The 15,421-nt window shown below is 36.0% G+C and overlaps 1 long non-coding RNA gene across 2 annotated transcripts in view; it reads right to left on the minus strand.

Moving 5' to 3' along the window:
* Positions 1-9,836, minus strand: part of LOC130611951 (uncharacterized) — a 46,744-nt gene extending 36,908 nt beyond the window's left edge. Inside the window, exon 1 of one of the 2 annotated variants that reach the window (XR_008975360.1) lies at positions 9,712-9,836. This is a non-coding gene — a long non-coding RNA (uncharacterized LOC130611951). The remainder of the gene's footprint in view (positions 1-9,711) is intronic. The other variant, XR_008975359.1, reaches the window with a different exon arrangement.
* Between the last annotated feature and the right edge of the window lie 5,585 nt (positions 9,837-15,421).

The raw sequence follows: 15,421 nt of genomic DNA on the forward strand, positions 1-15,421 counted from the left end.
AAAATTAGATTATTGTTTATTGTGATTGCTATGATCTCAAGAGTGACTTAAACGTCTTTATTTAACTCAAAGTCATGCCAGCTATGCTTAGAGCACTGTTTTGATTATGCAGCACTACCGAAAATTATACATTTCTAAAGAAGTGACTATCACAGAAGTACTTAAGAACTGCTTGAGCAGGCGTTGCTCTATGTGCATAAGCCCACACGGACAAGAACAAGCACCCTGAAAGCTGCTGTCAAGACCAAATTTGAGGTTATCCAGCCTGGGCTGGACCACATTCTCCTAAGCTATATGTGAGCTTTGCTCCCCACAAAATGTAACAACTTAACGTGTGGTTTTGTTTTCCATTGAGCTATTCTTGGTCCACCAAATAGTTTGTTAAGTCTTGATGTCTGTTCTTGGAGTCTTAGGCAATGCCTCTAAGATCTCAAGACAATCATAACTTGACATTGAGGCTTTACCAAATCCACCCAAGCTAAAGGCAGAATTTGTTATTGCCAATGCAGATTATTTTTCTGCTCATATAATTCAAAGTACAAATCACTACATGGCAGTATAAACAAACACTGGTATTTGTTCATGAAATACGGGTGTCTCAAAAGTTAATTTGTATTTGTAGATGAATTTGATTTCTATTTGTATGTGGCTTTTAGGATAATGTTCTTGCTACTCTGCTTTTAAATTATTTATTAACTGTTTAGACAAGTATTCTCATCTTTTCTTTATTCCTAGAGCTGAGATCAGTGATGAACACAACGCATTTGCCAATAACTAGTATTTGTTTTGGCTTAAATGAAACTGCATGTTGTGATTTAGCTTTCTATATGGCATTGTGAATTTGCATAATGATGTATGATAACAGTTATAAAAAGGACACTCTGTGATCTTAAAGAAATGAAGCCAATTGCAGAGACAGCTGTAAATTCAGCAGAGTTGAAGTCTCTACTGCTTTAGTCTTGTATGTACCTCAATTTAACAGGTAAAATCCCAACACTAAGTTAAACTAACATACCAGAATTTTTTATTATAATATTTTATATATAAATATAACTTCAATATACTTTTTAACTATCCATGAAGCAGAAATGTATACTCAGAACATAACAGAATGACTGTTCTTTCTCTCTTTTTTCACTTAATTATTCATAGAAGCAGCATTGTACAAATATTTTGAATCAGATTCCCTTATCACTGTGCAATACTTATTTGACCTCACTGTTTCCGATAACACTGAAGATATCCTGGACTTGCAGAGAGACCTGAAAAAGGTCCACTGCTTTCCAAATCCCCCCTTTCTAAATACTAATTCTGCTCTTCTCCATTCTTGGCCATCTCTTAGTTCACATAACAATTCTTCAACTGAAGCTTAACCATTTCTTTGCTGCAACGCACACTTTTACAGTCTTTTTGATATATCAACCCTTCAGTGAGCTCTTGCTTTTTTATTTTTTCTACACACCCCACCAACTAATTTTCTTCTATGCATACAGTTTTGTTACATTCTACATCTTCTTTCCATAATCCAAAAAATCCCTAAACTGAACAAATTTCTTGGGCAGCCTCAGATGGAACTACCTTCCTTGGCTATCACTGAAACCCTCTTTCCTGCATGCACTTATGGCTGGCCTTATAACATTGCCATCTGCCTCCCATCTTTTCACATTTATTCACATTTTATTCAGTTCTTATTTCTTAAATGCAGCTAAAACCAAAACAGGATATTTTCAACATGCCAGCCTCTTGTTAGACATCACATGGTGATAATAATTCTCCCTGAACAGCAAGTTATTTACCATTATTTGCTGTCTTATGTGTAAAAGCTTGTAAGTGCCTGAGGGTAGAGACCTGTCTTATGTTTCAGTCACACATTATTTACATAAGTTATTATTGTAATTATTTATGTAGTCTTCTCATTTCTTACTTTCATCTTTCCATCCATCCACCACTCTAACTATGCAATTTCCCTTGTCAGTGCCTTTGATTGTGACAACCTCTCCTTAAATCCTTGCTGCTACTTGGAATATTTTTTTCTTACCCTATCTTATTGTCACAACAATAATAACCCTTTTCACTGCAAGGTTTAGGAGAACAAAAATGCAATAAAGAAGAAAATATGACTAATAATTTGGGAATGTATGCTGTGTTGATCCTCAAGAGCTGCTTTGTCTCTTAGTAACTGGTAACAGGAATTAAAATGGCAGGGCAAATCACTGGAAGCACAATAATATCAATGATAATGAAAGCTTTGCATAATCCCTTAGAAAAAAGAAATGTTATCAAACCAAGATAATTTTATTTCTTTCACCATTTTTTTCCTTGGCATGGCACTATTCATGTCACGCTTGCAAAGTGCTTTCAGGCAAACAAACCCCAAATTTTAACTCAGAATTTTCAAACACCTACTTGAGAAAGAGAAGGAGGGATGTGCAGAAGAAGGAAATCCATTTTAGACTAAAGCCTAATCTATCTTTGTGTATTCTTAAATAAACATTAAGAAAGAGAACATTCTACTGAGAAAAAAAAAAACAAAAAACAAACAACCCAAAAGTAAGAAAATAATACTATGTTTTGAATTTTTATTGTATTGCTTTACCATGAGCCAGAAAAGTCATATTCTTGAATTCTATTAATGTTAACTCCCATTTCTGCAATGTAATGCACATCACACAGCACCAGAACATTTTTAAATAACAATGAAATTCAGTGTGTATTGTATATCATACCACAGGACACAAATACGGTATGACACACTACATTAGTCTGCCAGGATACCACAATAAATATCATCATGTGTTTTCAACTTTTGATTTAAAAAACACAAAGAGTTACAATTTAAATCCTAACCGGATAAAAAATTACTTTTATATCAGTGCTATCTCCAGGGATAGGCTTATAATTGAAATGCTTGGTTTTTTGAACACTTTGACACTATTTCTCATTGAAATGAACCTGAGAAACTGCTCATCAAGAGCAGAGAGGATAAGAAAAAAAAAAAAAAAAAAAAGGATTAGCATTTTAAACCTGTCCCAGGAGCTTGACTTATGATTGAGGTAATTTCATAGCCAGCTAGAATTTAACTCTTTGTAGAGTCCAAATAGGAGCTCTCATACTGCTCACAAAAGAGGACGAAAAAACACTAAATATATTTATTCTCTGATGACCTGAACTTTAAATGGAAAGACTACTAGTTTCATAAAACAATAGCGTGTTTTTCTTCTGATGTTTTGATTTATTTATGCAAGAAAGTGATTCTGACATGGCTATACAATTACACTGCCACGTTATTACAGTTTCTTCTGCTCTTGCTGTCTCTCCAGATTCAATTCTGTTCTTCCCTCCTAGCTGTCTTCTTTTTCTTTCCTTCCTTATTTTGCCTCCCTTATCTCTTTTCCATATTTTTATAATTGCAAGTAAAAGTCTTATAAAACTTAAGAAGCCTTCAGATAGATCATTGCTAATATAATTACAGTATGGAGAGCATAGTGATGTTTGAATGTAAACTAGAGTGAGTTTTTACAGTTCATTAGAAAGACTTGGGGATTGAATTTAATTTAATCAAAGCTTGAGTGCTCCCAGTATACACAGCACATACCTATTGAAAGAAAGCATTAATATAGACTCAGAGATTAAAGATGTATGTCACACTTTGCATCCATTTAAAGGAGTCCATGCAAGCTGCACCCAAAACCCTAGCACCTAACAGCCTAATGGAATTGAACGAAAAATAATTATATGTAATTTATTAATTTGCAAATGAATATACATTACTCTACTGCCTTCTTTCTGCAAGCACTCCTCCCAGAGACAAACACGTGCTGGGGGAGATGCTTCCCCCTGGTCCTGCTGACTTTTGCTAGGCTACTGACAGAGATGGCAGTAAGCCCTCAGCTCTTGCTCCTGTGTCTTTTTCCACTTTATCTGCCCTAAGGTAATTTCCAGTGTATTTGACAGTTTAGTCAGCAGAAGAAAGGGTGTTTTCTTCTGCTGAGTCTCACCAATTTTATTTCCCTGTGGTGAGCACTAACACTGTTTTTGGGCATCAGTGTGCCCTGGAGCTAGTGAGAAGAGCTCTCAAAACCAGAGCTTCAGGGAGACCCAGCTCCCTGCATCCCCATGTACGGACAGTCATATAGGAAATACATGTCTCACCTGCTCACTGGAAAAGCATGCATTCTCAAGATAACAACCAAAACACTGAGTATGGTTCCTCTCAGAAAGCATCTCTGTGGAAATATCCTAGGATCTCTCCTTGGCTGCTGGCTTTCCATTTAGATTTACTTTGTGATACTGTAAAATGTTCAGGGTATTAACCCAACTGATAAAGCTTTGTTTAGTGTTAAAATTTAAATGCAATTGTTATGCCACGCTAAACTACTTGCTCTAGAGAAGTCAATTTTTTCATTGTAATTTTTCCTCAAATTATCTTCAGATGTTTAATAGAAGGTCCCAGAGAACATGCAGCAGCTCAGCGTGCTGGGGCTTCCTGGGGCATGTCTACAGTGCTTCTGGATGGGGACTGGGCAGCTGCTGCAAAGGTGACTCTTTAAGGAGACTGCATTACGGCATATATAATTCAGGGTGCACAGGTGAGTGCACATATGCATATACAGAATAAACTGAAGAGTTTGCAGTTTAATCTGGAAAGGTACAAGCTACATGAGGGATAGTTGATGTTAAGAAAGCATAAGGTACTGAAGAGTGAGAATGATACCACCCAACATTACATTCCACAGTGGGGGTCTGAGCCATGAACAGCCTGAAGCTGCAGCAAGAATGGGGCAGTGGTGTTTATCATCTGCACAAAGTGGGATGGGTTTCACTGCCTGAAAAGCCCTGGTGTGGATTTGTGTGTTAAGATTCACCGCCCTAAAAATAGGAGTTCATAATTGAAAAGCTGGCAGATTCTTTAATTATATGGGAGCAAACAATGTCACTAGAGAATTGTAAATACAGCCTAATTATTACTTCTTTATTTCATTGTTAAAGAGCCAGCTGACACAATGGCAGACATGGGCAATGACTGTGTCTTAAGCTGCAAGATCTTCAATCAGGTTTTTAGAATGTTCCTCATTTGTCTCTCTTATGGGACTTTACATGTAAAGTCTTGCCAAATGAATCAAGAAAAAAAATAGGGAAAGTGTGAACACCGGAAAAAGAAACCACAAAGAATACATTAAAAGTGCTATACAGGGCACAGTTTAATTGAATTGTGATTTGTTGGTCTTGTAAGCACTCTCCAGAAAGGAATGACATGCTAATCAAAAGCTGCCCAACTTCACCTTATTTTTAGCAGGCAAACTTTAAATGAGACAGTTTGGGATTTTGATTTCTGAGGGATATTGGACCACATTCACCCACAGGGCATTTAAATATAAAACCCTATTTATATGCAAATTCTTTCGTATTTCATGTAAAGTGGATTTTTATCAACTGACCATTCTATTCTATAAGTTATCATGTTGCTAAAACATCCTTAGTAATGGTAAAGTGAAGGGACAAATATAATCAGAGCAGCTTGTTTCAGTAGATCCTAGACTTTCTCGGGGCATTCCTGTGAGTTATTGAAATGTAGAGCTATAAAGTTAACATATTGCCTTTCATAGAAGGACCCAGGAATAGCAGTCCTCAGAAAACTCCTTAGTTGGAGAGAGAACTAATACTGGGGAAAGTTCAGAACATGGTACTCATAAGTCAAAGAGAAATGAGAGCATGCATTTTGCTACAGAATCAAATCTCCTTCAATTGTTTGTTGTTTTTTTTTTTTTCCTTAGTGAAAACTCAGGCCAGATCCCTAATGTCTGAATTGTAACTTGTCCGGTTTTGTCACACAATACTGTTTGGACAGCTGTAGAAGAAAATGCTTCACTATCAGATCACCTCTGCCAGTAGTGAGGGATCATCTGCTATTAGAAGGTATTGCTTTTGGTAGTGATTTACATTCAAACAGGTGGATCTGGGATTGGAGGTAGGTGTGCCTTGCTCATTCTACATATTGTGTAACACAGAGCTTGAGGGGTGACGAAAAGAAGCAGCAATCTCATCAGGAAGGTCAGTGCTTCTGGCCTTTCTTTTGCCCCCTGTCAAAAGCCTTAGCAAAATTAAATATATATTTGCAGTGTTTCTTTGAGAGTTTTAGCAGGAGACTTTGAGCCCCAACACAGAGGTTAACACTTCCAAACCTGAAAATCCTCATCTTCGGAAATGAATCCACCATCTCAACTCTCCTTGCAGCCCTTTGGTGTTAAGGGTTATTACACCGAACAGCTAGAATCCACCCTAAATTTTCTCTTCAGAATCAAAAATACATCTATTCTCCTGAAAACTTTGACTACATTTATTTATTTACTTTATTTTTTAAACTTCTCTCAAGTTTGGAAGGCAACAGAACAGTTATCCCAGCACTGCCTTCTGGAGTTTTGCAATGATCTAGCCAGCTGAGATGAAACTAGTATAATATGATTATCCAAAGGAGAGAGAGCAGACTAGGTGATTAAGAGTGTGCAGTGATCACAGATCTCACCCTCATTCTTGGGAGGTTATAGTCATGATAGCCAATTGCTCTGAACATGCCTGAAGTGGTTGTTTATTTAGACAAGTTAAATGTAACAGAGCAATTCCCTCTTTTCCTGGAAACAAGTTAGTGTTTCTTTAGCTTGTTTATTCCTCCACAGCTGAACTCAGGGACAGTTATTTAGAAATAATAATTTATTACAGATGGATTGTTCTGGGTTTGGAACAGAGAAGTGACCATTTCATCCACCATCTTATCTTGTAGAGAGTTTAGTATATATTAATACAGAAAATTGCATCATTTATCTAAGTACGAGTGCCCTTTCCAGTAATAATATTGCCTAAAGAATCAGGTATGAATTCAAGCATATTTGTGTGCTCAGACATTCATAGATTTCTTTTAAACTTACATAGTCCTTTTAACAGGTTTGAGAGACTAGGCTCCACAAATTGAACCTCATTAGATAAAATAGATGTTAACATTCTTAGTATCTGTTCCAGATTTCAACCAACCAAATGAATGAAAAAGGTCTTTGCTAATTCTTAATAGTGATAAATGTGACACTGGAATTCACATTACTTTTAGTATTCAAACTTTACCTTAGCAGGTTCACAACTGACTGCAACACTCAATGTCTCTTGTTACCTAAAAATGGTTCTGAAAATTTGCCTCTAGCTTTTATCTATTAAGTTGTCCTCTAATACAAAAATAAAATATTTCTTCAACAGACAGACATTATCACCAATTGGACTGGCAGGAACTGTACTTTCTACACTTCAGTGAAGACTACTATTTTTTGATATCTTTTCCCTGTCTTTCAGATGCATGTATCAATAACAACCATATTCTGCTGTATTATTGCTGCTAAGTCAAACAATGTAATTTATAGAAATATATTCTATACAGTTTATTAAGATGATAAACCCATGTCACTATTTATAATTTCTATATGTCTGCATTGTATTCATGGATTCATTCATTTCTTCTAACAATACACATTCTTTGGAAACAGATTCACCAAATGATTTATTTGATGAATGCTATCTTTTCATTTCTTAATTTTCTATAAACAGTACACAGCTTTTAGTTCACAATTATCAATCTTTCTACTACTCTGAGTAAAGAAATTTCATCCTATTGATTTCTCCTGATCTTTTTTTGTTATTTTTCTACAATCCAAAGTTTTACTTTGATCATGATGCAGCAACTCATTGTGTCCCCATATAAGTTAACATTTATAGCTTTTACTATAAATGGATATTCTAATATAAACTGTGTTATACTAGTTTGAATGGAGAAGCTCTCTCCAGCACTCTAGGGAACAGAAAGGCACCTCTTTAACAGACAAAATTCAACCCTAATTAACCTTATGAGGTAAATTTACCCTCAAATATTACAGGAATGGCTGAGGCTGAATTTAAACAAACTCAAAGAAATTTTTGTGGTATCTCTTCATCAGACTGAAGATCTGCTGAAATTCTTGGAAGATCTGCTCACCATATTCATGGAAAGTTCAGCTGAATTTCACTCAGTTTCTTGCAGGTACTCCATTGTACTATATACAGAAAACTGCAACCTTGTAAATAAATTGTAATGTATAAAAAGCAGATTTTCAAAATTCTAATAAAGTTTCTTTATGCTTCCTCTAAGGTGCCATCAGCTAACATCTATTAAAATCATAATGGAAATGGAATTGGTTTAATTATGGACTCACTTTCCCAGTTTGAAATCGTAAAACACTTTGAAATCACATAGATTATTTTCAGATGCTTCGTTATACCAGGAAGAGAAATCCATTTACAGTCAAGCAAAAATAGGCCTATACACAAGTTCTTACAATCTACAGTTTCCTATCAACTAGTATCCCAAATGCAGTCAACCAGGTAAGAATCAAAAATCTAGTGCCATCAGCCATGTTTTAAAATTCCTTCTTTCTTGGATATAATTAACAAAGGTTGCTGTTTGGAATTTGTTTCACAAAGGTGTACAGAGACATGACTGGCCATTTACAGTTTTTAAAATATTTCTATCTTAATTTCTAGATTTTCATTTTAGGTCCATTTTTTTAAGAGCCAAATGAAGAAGATTCTGACATCAACTATACCAGTTTGCCTCTGGAGCGATTTATGTAAGTGAACTGCTACTTTGGACCTTTCTGGAAGGAACCAAAGCTGAAGGTATCCCAGTCTTCACTTTAAGCTGACACTTGTATTTCAGAATTATCATTAGTGAATTAGCCCCATGCATCCTTTCAGTAATCAGCCTTATTAAGAATAAAAGCTTATCTCCTATTCTCAGAAGTAATTACAATATACCCCTGATCTCTACTAAGTCTATTAACAGAATTCTTGTTTTAATTCTTGACCCTTGGGATCAAACCAAAATCAGAGATTAAATGAAGTTAAAAACTTATCAGTAGCCCACTATAATGCAAACTAAAATAAAAAGAGTGTCTACAATTATTTTGTATTCAGACTTTGCTTTGTATTGTGTTCAAACACTAATCCTTCCATTTACTCTAATAGATTAAGGCAACAAAAGGGTGACTAATTGCAGAAGGGCACAGTAAGGTTCAGGTTAGTGCTCTTTTGTATTAGAGAAAAATAATATGTTTGAGATGGAGAAATTAAATTTTCTGGAAGAGGTCAGCATGGGAATCAAATGAATCCTTCTGATTCATGCAGAGTCATGCATTAACCACTTGCGATTTGGAAGAAAAAGACTTAAAGCTTTTTTCCTCCTGTTCAGATAATTTCCTTTAATAACTAAGACACTATTTTGTCTTCAGAATATCAACTTTCCAAATTAGTTGAGTTCTGAAGGTCCTCCAGAGCACAGCATCTATGATTAAACACTTTCTAAAGTTCATTCTACTAGAAAAAGTAGAAATTCCATTATTTTAGCAAGAGCAGGCATGTCAAATTTATCAAGGCATGATAGCACTGAGGATGGAATAGAAGTAAGGAATCTATGTTTATAAGTTATATTCACAGGGCACAAAAGTTATTATAAACCTCATTATTATGTGGCACAGTAATCAAATGAAAAGTACAGTTATTGCAACTCTTCTTAAGCCTAAATTGTGAAGTATTACCTTCAAAACTTTAAAAGATAGCAATCCAGAGGCAGCAGAATCATACAAGCATAACTTCTTTAGCTTGGTTTATTCGTAAGAACAACCCGTATTTATAACTTACCCTCCTCAGGAGCTCTGGGGGTTGTGGAAATAAAAGCCATGTGCAGCGTTGCATCTTCCCATCCAGGTTGTAGTCTAAAACGATGGTGGCCCCAGAAGCCCCTCCACCCAAATGCAGACTCCAGTTGAGCCTGGGAAGAAGCAGATGCAGAAGCATCACAGAGAACCCTATAACATGATTCCTTGAGTCAGGGGTTACTGTCATGGAGAGGGTTACCTGGTTTTTACAGTTCTTTAATGACACCAAAGCATATCCAGAAGGTGGACCAAAAGCTTAATGTCTGGCTGGTCAAACACCTAAGCAATTAATTTGTTGCTAATTCTTGCACTTTCACCACTACCACTTTTCGAGATGTACTGATGTGCAGATGAGGATTGCAAGTCAACAGCCTGCCTCTGCATCTAAGCATTCTTTCTCCCCAGAGCTGTGGTATATATATGGTAAATTACCCCCAGTGTGCTGGAAACAGCTACTGCTACTGATCCATGGAACTAGTTACTGCAGAGGAACAGAACTGATGCATGTGTGCTGCATATGGGAAATGAAATCTTAGTATGGAAGAACAGCACACGTGTGGTTTTATTAAATTTATACCTAATTAATTCCTCAGTTTTGCTTCTTCAAGGAAAAAAAAAAATGTTACTTTTATATTTGTAAAAGGGATTTCTGGTTTTGATATCAAAAAGTTCCTGCAAAATAGAAATTCCATGCTTTGAACAACTATATAAGGCAATTATATCCAAAGTGAAGCCATAAAATTAGAATAAAATACAAATTATTCTACAGCATTCTCAAAGTGCCTGAATTACCCAAATGCCTCATGATTTTGGGCACAATTAAATTTACTAGTAGGAAAGAAGTTGAATATCATCATGCTTCAGATCACGAGTTGAATAACATTGTCTTAGGCTAATACATTGTCACAGCTCTTGCTTAGAATATATTACTTAAGATCTGAAACTTTTGATCATAAAATTGTCTTTTCCAGAGCTTCCAAACAAATAAAATAATAATATCAGAAGAGAATGAGTAAAGGTCTAAAAGTTAATATTTCAGAACAAGTGAAAATATTTCTCAGTTAATTTAAACATTTGTCTCTATGTATCTTTGACATTTGGAGCCAGAGGAAGGGGTGTTAAGAAGTAATTGCATTTGCTGCCTTCCAGATATCTTTTATTGGATCTCAAGTGGATCTGAATTCAAGAAATGGCTCTGCATGTTTGTGTGCATAGGGAAAATATTTCTTTTGGCATTTTGTTCTCTGGTAGCATTTTTATGCTTATGCATATATAAATAAATTCTTTGAAAAGCAAACTCAGTACACATTAACGAAAAGGGAATGAGGAGGCAGCTCTTATAATTCTCTGTTTATAGGAGGAAACATCACAGATAAGGGCCTTTAACATATCTAACTTTTTTCAAAAGATTTTTTTATTTAACCGATAGGAATTTTTTACCTGGATCACTGCTGTGTAAAGATTAGGCTAATTGTAAAAATCACAAAAAAAAAGTGCAACCACTTCAAGACACAATCCAACAACCATACAATCAATAGGCAATGGATTAAGCCCCTTATAACCTTTATACAGATGGAGTTATGAATGGAAACCAGATTTTTACCAAATTTATAAGCTAGCTCTGATAAACAGCATTTTAAATGATACCTCACAGAGCCCAAGTGCCTTTCTTACTGGGATTGTAATGGACTAGCACCTTCTGGTGTAAATCATCACCTGGCCTAAACTTATTTTCAGTGTAATAATGTAAGTATATTCCTCTCTTTGCTAAAATATTACAGTCAAGTTTTTATTTATTTCTCATTTTACAAGATTAAGGTCCCTTCCAACCCAAACTGTTCTATGATTCTATAATTTCCAAATTTTTCAGATATCCATAATTGCAGATGTTTTTAGCTATTGTTTAGTCCATTTTTTTGTTGATTTTATGTACTAAAGTACCATTTCAGACATGTAATAGGAATCCTCTATTTCTCTGCAAAAAAAAAAACAAAACAAAGTTCATCACAGAAAATGAAAATAAAGAATGAAAGTTAAATCTATAATTTGTTACATTTCAAAGGGAGGAACAGCCAGAGTAAGTATGGAGATGGCAGCAGCAAGAAGTGACTTAGTCTAGTAATCTGTAATTAGATTCTCTTTAAGGAACTGACTCATAAATAAAACAAAGGTAACCAATATCCCAACATCTTTTTATAACAAATTTGGACAGACTCAGCTATCTCCTGAGGTTGCACCAGCGGGCTGGCCCCAAGGAGACAAATATGGAGTGAAGGCCCCTCCTGACAAATTTACCCCACTTTGCCTGGAAAAGGCATCTGCAGAGCAACTCCTGTACTTCCCACCATAAGAGGTGATTCCTGTGTGGTGCCTCTTCTTTTGCATGAGCGTTGCTGGCTGTGCTGATGAAGGGACTCCCACTGTGGGGCAGCAGGAGTGAGGCTGCTCTTCTTGCAGACAGTTTTGAAGAGCACTGAGCTCTCCAAGGAGCCAGTCTGGAGCCACACACCCTCTGTGGTGCCCTCGTTTCATGGGGCACTGGCTCTCCCCATGCCTTCTGGGCACAGCTCCAAGACCTTCCATCAGCAAATAAAATATGGTTAGATAGAAGAAAAAAAATAAAATATCAAAAACTATCCAACAGAAAGATGTCACTGGAAGTTCTTGGGGCACAGATCAGTAAAGGATGAGAAGATTGCACTGGGCAAATATGGCATTTTAGTTCCTGTCCTCTGCCCATATTCCAGATTAGTGGGACCAACATGGATGTTCATGTGCATTCACCCAACTCCTGGATTCAGGTTCCTGAAACTGCACTCTCTAGCTGGGAACATGGGACAACAAAAATCCCAAGTCCTGCCAAGAGCAGTGACAGACATTCAAAAGTAAATGCCAGCAACAAAACAGCATGGCGGGTGGATAGGTTCATGCTGTGTCTGTGCTAGGTCAGACAGGAGATGAGCCAACACTGCGCCAGTATATACCTCTGAGGTGCTCATTAATATTTGCTATAAAAAGTACTGATGACTTCCACTTGTCCCCATGTGGACAACACTAGATGCCATATTCCACAGAGCAACTTGCAGAGTTGTTATTCTAGTCATGATTAAAAAAAATTCCATTGATCGTCTTCCACACTAGTGCAAATACATGACACCTAGCATTATATGTCTGAATATTGTTATATTATACTGTAAAATAGCAGATGTGGATGGAATACCCTGGCAGCTTCTAGGCTGAAGTCAGTTTCATTATATTTGCAAAAGGCAAATACAGATACATCAGTGTACTTTATAATAATGTCATATTCCTGACAGTATAGTATAAGTTGATTTGGTGTTTCCATTAGAAATCTCATTTTCAGAGGCTTATGACTCATCCATCTGAGGTTTTCAGGATGAGATTTACCATACAGACCTCAGTCTACTTGTAATTCCTCCCCTAAAAAATTGGTCAGTGTTGGTTTTTTGCACATTTTAAGTCCCAAGAGCTCAAACGAACTGTCTTCTTCATTCCCTTTCATTTTTTTTTTTTACATTATTAAATATTTGTGTCCTTCTGTATGACTATAAAAGCAATTCAGATATTTAAGTTAAAACACCATTGCTTCCACGTGTATGACATTCCATGTTGAGAGCCTACTTGAGAAAAACTGTAAAAATTCTTTAAGAACGTAACAAGCACCTACTACAATTTTGTCAGTGATTTTCAAAGCACTAGCCGAAAATCTATGCTTAATATATAAATATATTGAGTATTGTATCTAATGTTTAATAAATGCCACCATATTTCACCCCAGGGCTGCTGTCACACATTCAGATGCATGCAGTTGACATTCAGCCATTCTCTGTAGCATCATCAAGAGGTTCTTATCTTTTTCACTACCACAAGCATCACACCACTGAAGGTCTGAATGAGTATCTTTGCAATTTTTAAGCCTGTACAAGCAAATCCACTGAAGATTTATACAGGTTTTGTATTCACTATAAAACATCATTTATCGAACTCTAGTCGTGAATTGCATTTTCCAAGTTATATATGTTTGCAAGCTCAAAGCTTAACAAATCATGGTACTAATAGCTTCACAAGGTTGTCATGAAAAACTTAGAACTGATTATTCTTTTTTAAATGCCTTCAGGTTTTTATCTGAGCTACACAGAAAGGCTGTTAGGAATGTTGAAAAAATCATTTCAGCTATTACATATATCAGGAATATAGGCCTCTTTCCAAAATATGACTTAGACATAAAATGCTGGCTATTGCAACATATATATTTCCAGCATCCAGCACCCAGAGAGGAAATCAGAATCCCAGCAACTGGAGAATGGGTCATGCCTGGATCACAACTTGTCAAGTAAACAGATAGAAACCTGCTTACCAGGAGAACACTCTTCAAGGAAACTTGAAAGGCAATCAGTAGGGGAATTTTGAAAACTTGGATTTCATATTTTTTTAGACCTAAAAATCAACTGGAAATATCTGCTTTGGCGATTCACAAGGTTATACAAATAATACGGTCCACTACACACAGCACTTATCAGACAAAAGACAGATGCTTCATTTTTTCAAAGTAGCATTTTTCATTTTCCGTAGGAATGTCTTATTAACAGTCTATACTATGTATGAAGAGTTTAAGCTCTTCCAATTTTCTAGAAATTATTTAATAATTCATAATTTTACTTGGCTGGGAGATTTAACACTAAGAACTGAAGTGTTTCACCACGATCCTGTTCTTGAACTTTGGTACCACCATCACTCCTTCAGAGAAAATGTCTCTGAAGATTCTGTCTAACCTGCCTTTTATAACAAAATGACTAGATCTGTGGATGAGGGGATAGCAGTAGATTTCTACTGCTAGTTTCACTTCAACAAAGCCTTTGAGAAAACATCCCAAAGCATCTTTGCATGGATGTGATGGCCTACATTGTTAGACTACTCAACAGTTAACCCCCCCCCCCCATTTTATTATCAGACACAGGGTAGCACATAAAGGTTTTCTATAGCAATCTATATTATTTTGTAACTGGGCCAAAATTATTATTTTGACTCCACCCAGAACTCATTTAAAGAACACTGAAAAAATAAATGTGTGTTCATTTTCGCATACTCAGAAAGAATAAATGCATAAGCTATACTTATTCACATGGTGTAAGGTTCTTTTTAACTATGTAGAAAGTAAAGTGGTGTAGGAGGGAAGAAACAATAGTGAAAATAGTATCCTTCCAACATGTCATTTATCCTCTGTGAAGCTGGGGAACAAGATGCTCCCCATAACATAACATAAATCTCTTCAAAACAAGGTGTTTAAGCATGCCTTCTTATCACAAGGGTATTACCAGTTTCACTTACTCGATTTAACATCAGACAGCAGGTAAACGAGGTAAGATAAAAATAGAAAAATCTCTTCACTTTTAGTATAACCACCCTGGCTCAGATTGCCCTGTAATCCAATAGTGAAGGTTATAACATCTTTAACTAATTACAAAATGTAAACAACACAATGCAGAGCCATTTGTTCTTTTGATAAGATTTTGCGGGTAGGAGTCTGTTTAGTAATTAATTAGCAAAATGCTTGAAGTACAAAGGAAGAAACAAAAAGGAAACCGAAACTTCAAGAGGATTTTCTGGTTCAAGCTTACAGTACCTACATCAATGTGCCTTACAGAACAGTGAGCCAGTTAATGTTTTATCAT

Source organism: Pezoporus wallicus, unplaced genomic scaffold (assembly GCF_028554395.1).
Source record: "Pezoporus wallicus isolate ANWC-B61680 ecotype Strahan unplaced genomic scaffold, APGP_CSIRO_Pwel_v1 contig_5087, whole genome shotgun sequence".
NCBI lineage: Eukaryota > Metazoa > Chordata > Aves > Psittaciformes > Psittacidae > Pezoporus > Pezoporus wallicus.